The sequence below is a fragment of the Cynocephalus volans genome, chromosome 10 (genome assembly GCF_027409185.1).
Source record: "Cynocephalus volans isolate mCynVol1 chromosome 10, mCynVol1.pri, whole genome shotgun sequence".
NCBI lineage: Eukaryota > Metazoa > Chordata > Mammalia > Dermoptera > Cynocephalidae > Cynocephalus > Cynocephalus volans.
In genome coordinates this window covers 87,375,929-87,385,185 of record NC_084469.1, presented here as the reverse complement: position 1 = coordinate 87,385,185, position 9,257 = coordinate 87,375,929, and the positions used below count along the sequence as shown (strand labels likewise).

The 9,257-nt window shown below is 43.7% G+C and overlaps 1 non-coding gene across 1 annotated transcript; it reads left to right on the top strand.

Moving 5' to 3' along the window:
* The first annotated feature begins 279 nt into the window (after window positions 1-279).
* Window positions 280-386, top strand: LOC134389802 (U6 spliceosomal RNA). Its single transcript, XR_010024774.1, has one exon. It is a non-coding gene; the product is annotated as a U6 spliceosomal RNA (small nuclear RNA).
* Window positions 387-9,257: the final 8,871 nt, after the last annotated feature.

Genomic DNA, 9,257 nt, shown 5'->3' with positions numbered 1-9,257 from the left:
CACTTCTAGGTCTCTATTCTTCCATGTAGACTTAGGTTTCCATCTTCTAACAGTTTCTTTCAGCCTGTGGAAATTTCTTAAACATTTCTGTGTAACAGGTCAACTGGTGAGGATTCTCTTAGTTTTGTTTATGTGAAAAGGTCTTTATTTTACTTTTGATTTTGAAGGGTATTTTCCCTGGATATATAATTCTGAGTCTAAATAACCTGGGGCATGAAATTGTATCTTCAGAAATTAATTTCCATAAATGGAATTGATGAGTCAAAAGCCATGAGCAGGGCTCTGTTTGGGAGTACATATAATAAAAATTTGGAATAATACAGAGAAGATTAACATGGCCTGTACACAAGGATGACATGCAAATGCATGTAGTGTTCTGTATTTTTTTTTTTTTACAAAGGTTTAACAGTAATTAAATGGAGAAAGAATAACTTTTTCAACAAATGGTGTTCTGTATCTTGTCTGTGGTGGTAAACATATAAACCTACACATCTGATTAAATTGTATACAACTACATACACAAAATAAGCACAAGTAAAACCAGGGACATCTGAATGATATCAGTGGATTGTATCAATGTCCCTATTCGGGACATTGTGATATTATGCTAGAGTTTTACAAGACGTTACCATTGGTGGAAACTGGGAAAAGGGTACATGGGATCTCTCTGTATTATTCCTTTCAACTAAATGTGAATCTACAATCACTTTAATAGAAATTTCAATTTGTAAATGGGATGAGTGTTTCTATGATTTTAAAATATATTGACAAATTTTACTCCAAGAAGAGCACAACAATATGAAATTCTACTCACCATATGAATGAGTTAGTTAATGAGCATCCTTGTTATTACAGCTTTATCAACTCTTGGCCCATGCTAGTATGTTAGGAAATTCTATGAAACCAACAGGATAATGAAAGTTGTTTTATACTGATAAAAAATTCACTTTACTGGGAATGTGTAAGAATTACAGAATTCTTATATAATTAATGAATTTTTAGTTCTTTGTACAACATGGCACAAAATATATCAAGTAAAAACCCATGACAATAACATGGCATTCTCCATTCAGAAATTAACAACTCAGACAAATAATACAGTAGGGAAAATTTAAAAACATTACAGACAAGGTTGATTCAGTATCAAAGTCTGTATCTATACACATCTGTATGCATATATTAGGGTCAAGCAACAAAAATAGACACTTCTTAAATATCCATGGATATTAAGAACTACACACAAACACCCCCCCCACAACACAGCTTTAAAAATACCTGAAGAATAGAACTAATTTAAGCCAAATTATCTGATCGTGATACACTAAAAATAGAAAAAAAAAATTAAGCAAAAATTTTAGCCCAATTGCAATTTATTTTAGTTAGTTTTATTATTTATTTATTTACTTATTTTGGCTGCTGGTCAGTACAGGGATTGAACTCTAGTCTTTGGTGTTAGCAACACCACACTCTAACCAACTGAGCTAACTGGCCAGCCCCCCCCCCCAAATAATGGCAATTTAAAAATACTTTTCTAAATAATCATGTATTAAAGAGCGAATCAAAGCTGAACTTGTGCATCATTTATAAACACTAAGTGTTGAATATAAGTGATTGAAACATTCATTGGTAGAGGCTAGAGCATGAATAAAAAATTAAAAATTAAAAATAAAAGAAAAACCTTTAGCGGATTGCAAAAATGGACACAGATTTCTCCTCTCCTGGCATCCAAGCTGTTAGGCGGTGACCTCCCATACTGCCTCTAGACTTGGCCTGGGACTTGCTTTAGCAACGGGACAGCTGAAAACATGCAGGCAGAGACTTGATGAGCACGTGCACATTTTGCCTCTGTCCTGCTGTGGCCACCATATGAAGAAACTAGGGCTAGGCTGCTGCGTGATGACAGGCATGTGGCCCAGCACCCTCATCACCCTGGTCCACAGCCCACCAGCTGCCAGTCATAGGACTGAGGCATCTTAGATAGATCTCCCAGCCACCAGCCCACTCACCAGCTGATCTCGAAGGCGTGAGTGAGCCCAGCAGTGATTAGCCGAGGCTCCCCACCCACAGAATCATGAGCTAACTAAATAGTGTTTTTAAACCACTGAGTTTTGGGGGTGGTTTGTTAAACAGCAAAAGCTGTGTCTTGAAAACATAAGGTTAAGAAAAAGAGGCAGTTGTCACACAGAGTTACAAGTGTGTGATTGCTCTTCCATCTCTGTGCTAATGAAATAAAGTAAGTGCTAGGCAAACAGTCCACAATGGTGTGGCTGGGGCTGCAGAATGGTGAGAAGGTGTACAGAGGCAGGCAGACACAGGGAACACCCCCTAAGCCTGGGCTCTCCTGCAAGCATCACCTCTTCTCTCTGCCCTAAGGCACAGCATTCACTCTGGTGGTTTCTGTTTGTTTTCCACAACAGGTCATGAGCCACTTCTTCTAAAATCAGGAGAACCAACACGGTGACAGTCAGAGCCCTCAAACCTCTCACTAGCTGGCTGGGGCTACGTTTGTTCTCAGTGCCCTGGGTCCTTTGGCAAAGTGCACACAAATTCAGGTAATGAAAGCAGCCTGTGTGGTAAGGAGCCACACTGAACTCAGAGTCAGCCCACAGATCTCAGGGAAAGTAGCACACACACAGTAAGTCCTCAACACGTTTGGATGAAGGTGTGCACATTGTAAACATCATGTTTGCATAGGTGTGGTGATGTTTGTGTCCCTGGGATTATCCTGCAGGTGGTTCTTCGGGTGTCTCTGGGCAGAAGAACCTGGAATTTTTAGCAGACAGGGTTGCTGAGCTGGCTGGCTTAGTCTCCAGCCATCTGAATGGAAGTTAAGGATTTCTGCAGGGACCTGTTCTTCCACAGGTGTTCCTGCAGCTTCATAAACAAGATGGAAGGGACAAGCTACATCTGCCTATTCGCAATAAAAAAGAAAAAATCCCTTAAGAACAGACGAGATGGTGCAGAGGCACCACATCTGTCGCAGTGGGACCAGCGGCCGCCAGCGTTTTTTATTTGGCTTTTGTTTGTACAGCTGGGAGGTGAGCCCGGTGGGAGGTAACTGCCTTTGCCTTCTGAGTGCTGGCAGTGCTGGGGCAATTAGAGCCCTATCTGGTCCCACAGGATCAGGGGCTACACTGTCACTTTCCGAGGGGGCTGTGACTTCTCCCTGGCCTGTGATGATCCCTCAGGCCATTTGCACTGCCTTCCCAGCACCCTGACCACTGACTTCATATGAGCATATGTGCTTAAGAGATCCATGAAGGCCCCAGGAACTTGAAAAGATGACGACACAGGCAAAATTCAAAATAAAATTCTCTTTTCCAAAAACAACAATTTAAATGTAAGTTGGAATTAAAATCTCTTCAGTCTTCATTTTATGATTCAGAAATTCTGCGTAAGTTCACTGATGCTGTATTTTCCTCCCAGGTTTGGGCCCCTGACTTTGTGCTCCCCTCTGCCTGCTGGGTCTCTCAGCCTTGTGTGGCCCAGGGATTTGTAAATGGCAAGCTCCAGGGGACAGGACCTCAGTGTGGCTCATTTTTGTGTCCTCCCCACCCCCAGGAGAAGACTGGCACAAAACAGTCCTCAAGCTGTTCACTCACAGTAACTCTCTTGTCAGTGAATGCAATTCTAGATGACTTTTAGAGATTCCTGCGTGTGGTCAGTCTATTACACAAGGTCTTTAGAGTCCTCAAAGACCTTTATTGGTGCATCTCTGTGGCATAGAGACTTAGGGAGAAGTCCCATAGGCTGATTGACACTGTCAACATTTGCCACTTCTTTAGGTTTTTGAGTCTTATATAGACTTTGAGTCACAAGGCTTAGAAATCAGGATGGACAATTGTAAAAGGAGATAAATAAATAAATAGATAAATACATAAATAAACGAATACATAAAGAAGAGTTTCATTGGGTAGGCTGGGGTGGGGGGCATGCTGCTGTCACTTTGCGCACTGCCTTACTTATTCCACGAACATCACATTTTCCCTTCACAAACCTTGGTCCTTCCACTTCCAAGCTTGGATGTCAGACCTGAACGTTGTCTTCATCTCATGGCATCTTCTCCAGCTTCCAACCAACTGAACAGTTTTGGGGACCTAGTATATTCTCTATTCATTTGGCCAACTTCCCTCTGTCCCTTTCATTATGTGTTTTCACGGGTGGCATTTTCAGCCTGCATGAACTGCAAGGCCACTGGCACTTTAAGGATGCTTGTCCCAAGCCAGAGTGTTCACAGACACCGGCACTATTAGGCTGGCAGTCCCTGCTGACACTTCTGTCCATAAGGAGAGGAGAGAGAGCACCTTTCCTTAGTTTTGAGTTGAATTGATTTTTGTTCTACAGGACTACAAAAGTCCAGACCCGTGATACCTATCTAAAAATCCAACTGTATCAAAAGAAAGCCTTTGCTCTATAAACGAGATTAGCTATCTCCCAATTTCGGTGTATAAATTGGCTCTCAATTTAGACTTCCTCCTCTGCAGTACTCTTTCATTACAAACCATCATTGCATCAGGATAACATTGGAAAAAAGAAAAGCAACCCAACAAAATACTTAATTTCATTAATCTGTTTAGCAATACCAATATAATGAGGCATAATATTGATTTTCTTACTTAGGATTTAAAATCTCTACTTCTTTCCACAGAATTAAATGCTTCAAACTGATATTCCACCTCTTTACAGTCACATCTTTAATTTAGTTGTTATAATTAGGCATTAACGGGTGTCAGTAGGATAGCCAGTTAGAGACCATTCTGTTCTGCTTGTCTTGATTATCACAGTTTAGATGTAAAGTAAATTAGAATGAAAGACTATACAGTCCAATTACAGATAAAAGCAGCAAACTGCACTGTTGTAATTAGATGCCAGGACTATTTTTCTTAGATTTTGTATCTCGGAGGGCTCTTCTTGCAGCTACTTGGCTGGAGCCATTGCTGAATGATTTCAGACGGGTCTGAGTCTTTGCAGCCATATTGTCTCTTCCAAAACTTGAACTTCTGACTGGGCCTTCTTCCTGGGAACCTTTCTTAGCAGGGCCTATGAGGACTTGCTGGAGCTTTTCTCCCTTGGGGCCAGAGGACTGCAGACATCCTTGCCTTTCATTGCCCGGGCAACTCAGATAGACTGAGGTACAAGGGTCAGTGTCTTTGTGTGTCTGTCTGGTTGCTCCTACCCCTTTTCCTCCTACTCTTTCTTCTCTTCCCCTCGTCTTCCTCACTGATGTTGAACCTTGGGTACTGCCCTTTTGACTCAGAATAAGATCAAACCATGCATTCAATGCTGGTGGTGGAATTTTCTAGAAGTGAGGATATGCTAGGTGGTAACTTCCTCCAAGTGCTGCTTGTCTCTGAATGGAGAAAGCTGACTAGGGACAGCCAAATGTGGCCAGTGGGGAGTGACTTGGAGGTAGCAGAACCCATTCACTTATTTAATCAACATTTATTGACAGCCCACCCAGCAGGCACGAGGCTGCTCCACCATCACCAGACCTTGAGTCTCTGCCCACAGCAGCCATGGTCCAGCCTCATGCCTCACTGTATTATAATTACATACTATGTCCTGTGAGAGGCAGAGCAGGGACACCCAGACCATGCAGGAGGTGAGAAATCCCCTATCTCCCCCAGGCTGTGATAACACCTGAGTGTTTTGAAGGATGAGAGGGAATTATTTAGATGGGTGGAGAAGTGGCAGGGAGGCAGTTCCAGAAGGAATATTGTGTTGAATTCAGAGGCACCAAGGCAGTCTCAGATGGCTAGAGTGTGGTAGGAAATGAAGCTACAAAAAGTAGGCAGGACACGGCCATGAAGGGTCTTGTGAGCTAAGCTAGAGGAGATGACTCAGGACTTTTGTCATGGGAAAAAGTCCACAGGGGCCTCCCCGTGCTGAAAGAGACCCTTGGTTCTCAGTCCTAGTGGAGTCCTGGCACAGACTGGCATCTGGTTATCTAAAGAAAACCAAAACCAAAGAGGAAACCTTATTCCCTGCAAATATTTGAGGAGAGAGCAACTGTTGATTTAGGAAGTTTCCTTTTATTCTCATGATGAATTAATTTTCCTGAGATCATTTTAGGTGTGATCCAAGCATATATTTTCTTTTGCGACCAAACGGATCTGACCTCTTACTAATTTTACCTACAATTAGTTTGGTGTAATTACCACCACTTACAATTCAGTCTGCTTTCACTAAAAAAATTATTGTTCATGGGGTCATAAAACTCTTTAAAAATTGCTTAATGAAAAATGGAGCCTTGGGAATGTCGCACAAGATAAGCTCAGCCATTAAATCCTGGACTTACTGTGTGCATGAGATGGTGGTTTGTGCTGGAGGCTCCTCAGCAGGGGAGCAGCAGTGTCTGGGAGGGAAGCCCTCTCTGTAGGTGCCCTCTGTGTCCCTGTGTGTGTGTGTGCTGTGCAGCCTGGCAGGGCCTGAGATACCAACTCAGGAGAGGGCATGCTCAATATGCTCGGTCTTTACCTCCTGCTTTTCTCCTGATGGGTCAGAATGGACAGATCTAAGCATCTTCACAGTTCAATAAGTAAATAATAAGGATGCAATATTGAGGACTGAACTCCAGCCTCCAATCCAGTGTCATGATTCACAAGTAGTTGCTGTCTGAGCTCAGCCCGCTCTGACAGATCCCCCACATTTGAGGCGTTCAGAGCCCGGTGGGGCACTGGACAGCCACACTCTCCTTCCTGGCCCCATTTCCCCATGGCAAGCCTCCTCCCACAAGCCACTCCTGATTCTGTGGCATGACAATCCATTCTAATCCCAAATGGACTGTACCTCCCCCCTGCTCACTCTTCCCCTTCCCCTTACTACAAGGCTGGAGAAAAGCAAAACCAGTAACCCCTGAATTCTCTCTGACAACGCACATCTTTGAAGTGTGATGGGTGCACTGGCAGCTTTGTGCTCTGGGTGTGCACACGCGCTCTGAACTTCCAGGTGTGTGTGAGAGTTCTCTAGAGAAACAGAACCAACAGATGCTATAGATATGGATATAGATATACGTATAGATACATGAGAGGGTATTTATTTGGGGAATTGGCTCACGCAATTATAGATGCTGAGAAGTCCCACGATATGCTGTCTGCAAGATGGGAAACCAGAGAAGACGGTGGCACAGCTAAGTCTTAGACCCAAGGCTTGAGAAGCTGGGGAGAAGAGGGCTGGCTCTGGTGCAAGTGCCCGAGTAAAAAGAAAAGAGAACTTGGAGTTCTGATGTCCAAGGGCAGGAGATGAGAGTCCCAGAACCGAGAAAGAGAGCAAATTTGCCTTTCCTCTGCCTTGTTCTTCTATCTGAGCCCTCAGCCAATTGGATGGTGCCCATCCGCACTGGGTGAGGGAAGCTCCTTGTCACTCAGACCACTGATTCAGATGCCGGTCTCTTCAGGAGGTATCCTCATAGACATGCCCAGAAATAATGCTTTAACAGCTATCTGGGTATCCCTCAAGTTGACCCCAAAAATTAACCTTCATAGGGTGCACACACATGTTCTGATGTTCTGGGTGTGCACACACATGTTCCGATGTTCTGGGTTTGCACACATATATTCTGATGTTCTGAGTGTGCACACATATGTTCTGGGTATGCACACGTTATATTCTAGTTCTGCACTTGTGTTGTGGTGTTCTGGGCATGCACAATATGTTCTCATGTTATAATCTTTCACACACATGTTGTGATGTTCTGGGCGTGCACACACGTGTTCTCATATTCTAGGTGTGCACACGTACACTCTCATGTTCTGGGTGTGCACATACATCTTCTCATGTTTTGGGTGTGCAACACCTGGGCCAGTAAGGCTTTGTAGTATTCCTTCAAACTGGGACAGAGCAAGGGGCAGAGAGGGAGGAGACTATTGGTGAGGAAGACATGTAGGGAGGATGAGGATTCCAGACTACAGGGCTTCCTGGATAGTTGCTGCAGGATCTTCAGGGCCCAATGTCTGAGCTTGTGGCTGCCAGGGACACACATACCCCTGAAACTGAACCTGCAGCTCCAGTCCCAGATGCAAGTGCTTCTCAAGCCCATGGAGTAACCCAGCTCTGTTTCTTTAGCTTAGAATGGACAGTTTCCACATAGAAGGTGAGTGAGGAATGGAAGGCAAGATTCCAGAGGAGCCACTGTGTCCAAGAAAGCAAACCCTGGCAGGATTTGGATCCTGGGTGTTTGAGAAACCACCTTTGCTCAACATAGCATCATGTATTCCCCCAAAGCACTGGCGTTACCTGGAAGGAGACTAAGGCTGCATGAGACATGAGTCCTTGTTCTCATAGCTGTACAACTTATCGAGGCAGACAAAATCTAAAACACCAAAGTGGCACAGGAGAAAAGGAAAGGGGTGCAGAGGGTGGCCGAATGATGCCTGGAGGTTTGGTTGTAGCCTGGGGGTGTGTTTAGTTTGTGTGCATAATTTTTTTAAGTTTATAAATTCAAATCGGGATTGGTGGTTTCTCTTGAAAACTTGGGTGATCTGGCTGTAGCAGCCGGAGCTTGGTCCTTGGGTCTCCTCATGGTCCCTGGAGCTTCACACCTCACTCGCTGTTCTGATTCCCTTTGCCTGCCTGGCCCCATTGGCAGGAGTAGTTCCCTTGGGCAAGCAACCTTGCCTCTCTCTGTCCCACTTTCCTTATCTGAAAACAGGAGCAACGGCAGTGCCGCCTCATACTGTTGGAGTGGGGAGTAAATGAGGCTATGCCTGCAAAGGCTGAGAACAGTGTTCAGCAGAGAGAAAACACTCAAGAAGTATAGGCCATTATCATCTTCATGATTATATTTATATAATACTTAATTATATAATTTTTATAATACACATTTACTATGTAGTGATAATTATTGCTAGTCCATTATTGGACAGAAACCTGCATGCACCTCAACCTGGAGATTAAACCACAGGTTCCCAACTTGCATTCCACATCCTGCCAGATGAATGACGTACAATTATGCATGAGCGCTGAGTGTTTCCTTTTTACAAATGTATGGTTTGCAGCTTTCTTGCCTCCTACAGCACTTTTTGAGGGTAAGGAATAATTGGCAAAAGTAACCAACCAAAGCCTGCCTAACTTAAATCAAGAACTTTTAATATTACATATTGTTCCAAAATTCTGGGGGAAAATATAATTTTATTTGGTGTGGAATTCACAAGTGCATTGTGCAAGGACAATAGTGCCTATTGCTGGTGAATCTCTGATGCTCAGGATGCCTGAAGACAACAGAACCCTGGCACTAGAGGGTTGTGAGTGTGGATCAT